Source organism: Cygnus atratus, chromosome 24 (assembly GCF_013377495.2).
Source record: "Cygnus atratus isolate AKBS03 ecotype Queensland, Australia chromosome 24, CAtr_DNAZoo_HiC_assembly, whole genome shotgun sequence".
Taxonomy (NCBI): domain Eukaryota; kingdom Metazoa; phylum Chordata; class Aves; order Anseriformes; family Anatidae; genus Cygnus; species Cygnus atratus.
Window position 1 is genome coordinate 6,916,092 of NC_066385.1, and position 2,442 is coordinate 6,918,533.

Below are 2,442 nucleotides of genomic sequence, written 5' to 3' on the forward strand. Positions count from 1 at the left end.
GGTTAAGAGTGCCTGGAAAGCTGCCCAGCAGAAAAGGAGCTGGGGGTACTGGTCAGCAGCTGGCTGAACAAGAGACAACAGTGTGCTCAGGTGGCCAAGAAGGCCAAGGGCTTCCTGGCCTGCATCAGAAATAGTGTGGCCATCAGGACTAGGACTCCCCTTGTCCTTGCCCCCTTGTACACAGCACTGGTGAGACCGCACCTCAAGTACTGTGTTCAGTTTTGGGCACTCACTGCGAGAAAGTTATTGAGTTGCTGGAACACATTCAGAGAAGACCAACATCTGGGAAGGAATTAGAAGATGAGTTATGAGGAGTGTCTGAGGGGGCTGGGGTTGTTTAGTCTGGAGGCTGAGGGAAGACCTCATCGCTCTCTACAACTACCTAAAAGGAGGTTGCAGCAAGGTCTCTTTCCTCAGGTGACAAGTGGTACGACACAAGACAATGGCCTCAAGTTGCACTGGGGAGGTTTAGATTGAATATCAGGAAGAATTTATTTGTGGAAAGTGTGTTTCAACATTGGAACAAGCTGCCTAGGGAAGTGGTGGAGTCTTAAATACCTGTAGGTATTTAAGAAATGTGTGGGTGTGATGCTTAGGGAGATGGTTTAGTGGTGGACTTGTAATGTTAGATGGATGGTTGGACTTGATCTTAAGGGTCTTTTCCAACCTAAATGATTCTATTCTATGCTTTTCGTGCCTGAATCAAAAGGATGGCTCATTTGCTAACACATGCATGAGTATTTGGAGGAGGATCAAAGTCTAAAAAATTAATAGCAACAGGGAAATACACATTTGTTTGAACCACAGGAATATTTTTAAATCAGGTTGTTTCCCTTTGAGCATAATTCCCATAATTCCTCAAGGCACCTCACCAGAAATAGAGGAGCCACCCAAGTTAAATTAATAATGCAGATCTCATTCACCAGCCCCAAGTCATCAGGCATCTACCACAATGTCGCTTTGTTGTGTGCACCTTGAAAGCAGAGAAACATGATGCGATCCTGACAAGCTGGGACAAATTGGCATAAACTTTTGGTGCACCAGTTGCCAGGTTTAGCTGGCCCCTTGCCAAATTATCTGTTTGCCGTTGTTTTGTGTCGACAAGTTGTTGTATTCTGGTTTGCAGATAAAAACTAGACCAAAACAGGAAAAGTGGCAAACTCAAAATAGCAGCTTCTCTTCTCTTCTCTTCTCTTCTCTTCTCTTCTCTTCTCTTCTCTTCTCTTCTCTTCTCTCCTCTCCTCTCCTCTCCTCTCCTCTCCTCTCCTCTCCTCTCCTCTCCTCTCCTCTCTTCTCTTCTCTTCTCTTCTCTTCTCTTCTCTTCTCTTCTCTTCTCTTCTCTTCTCTTCTCTTCTCTCTTCTCTTCTCTTCTCTTCTCTTCTCTTCTCTTCTCTTCTCTTCTCTTCTCTTCTCTTCTCTTCTCTTTCCTCTTCTCTTTCCTCTCCTCTCCTCTCCTCTCCTCTCCTCTCCTCTCCTCTCCTCTCCTCTCCTCTCCTCTCCTCTCCTCTCCTCTCCTCTCCTCTCCTCTCGCCCTGCCCTTCCCCACCCCTCCCCTCCCTTCTCTTCATGGCTGAAAGCCTCAAAACTCTTTCTAAAAGAGGTTCACAACTTCACTCTTGTGGATGGGGAAACTGAGGCAAGCAAAAACAGCATTTGCTTGCCCATGCCTGGCAGCATCCCCAAGAATTTCACTCTAGTCCTTTTGAAATCTGGATGTGGAGACCTTCCCACTTTACAAGCTGGGATTGGAAAGGCAGGAAATTCAAACCTGATAAGAGGATGTCCTTCTTCTCACAATGTTTAATTAAACTGCAGAATTCATCACTGCAGGAAGTTGTTGAGGCCAAGAACTTAAACAAGACTGAAAAGGGACCAGAGAGCTACAGAGATACCAAAATCACTTGTCACAGCCACATCCAGGAAATGGTTCTGAAACTGCATTCAGTCACGGTTGAGGACTGAAGCTTGCACCTGTGAAGCTCACAGGGTGAGGCTGAAATCCCTTTCTCCCACTTTTTTCCAAGCTTTTGATGCTGGGGATGGCACTGGGGACCTCTGCTTGCTCTGTGTCCCAGCCCTTTACTCCTTGAAGCCTTTCCCACAAATATTAGGGCAATAGCATCATTCTGCCCCCCCGTCTGGGATTAACACCCCTTGCTTTAGCTGCAGGGATGGACAAGGCTATACAGCCCCTAACACGCACGGTATTTGCCATCCAACAAGAGGACACCACGGGCATCTGTGTCCCTATAGGGGTAGGTGGGGCACACGGGGGCACTGGATGCATCCCCACGGGAAGCATGGAAGCAGCCCAGCAGGAGGAGGAGGCGAACGGGGACTGACGGGACTGATTTCAGCAGGGCCTGGGGCTGCTGGGGAGGTGTTTTGGGTGGCTGTGAGGACGACGTCGCAGTGGGTGCTGAGAAGGCAGGGTTTAAAGCA